This window comes from Penaeus monodon, chromosome 15 (genome assembly GCF_015228065.2).
Source record: "Penaeus monodon isolate SGIC_2016 chromosome 15, NSTDA_Pmon_1, whole genome shotgun sequence".
Classification (NCBI taxonomy): Eukaryota; Metazoa; Arthropoda; class Malacostraca; order Decapoda; family Penaeidae; genus Penaeus; species Penaeus monodon.
In genome coordinates, this window is record NC_051400.1 from 8,599,770 (window position 1) to 8,599,981 (window position 212).

A 212-nucleotide genomic window follows, 5' to 3' on the forward strand; every position below is an offset into this window, starting at 1 on the left:
ACTGCTCATGTACACACGGCTGCTAATGTCCTATTCTATATGCTCTACTATGTCAAAGTTTAACTTAAAACTAAAAATATTAACACTACATGAATGCTCACCTTTCATGAGCAAGAAGCAGGTCAAAGGTGGGAAAGTACCACCCAGCCATAACAAGGGCAGCCGTGTACACAACAGCTGCCTTACACCTTCACACCTACAAATATACTGTA

At 41.0% G+C, this 212-nt stretch overlaps 1 protein-coding gene across 2 annotated transcripts in view; it reads right to left on the bottom strand.

Moving 5' to 3' along the window:
- LOC119581735 (RNA-binding protein fusilli-like) overlaps nt 1-212 on the bottom strand; it is a gene marked incomplete in the record, with an annotated part of 165,619 nt that overhangs the window by 647 nt on the left and 164,760 nt on the right. For both annotated transcript variants that reach the window (XM_037929866.1, XM_037929867.1), the window contains 1 exon segment: nt 1-212.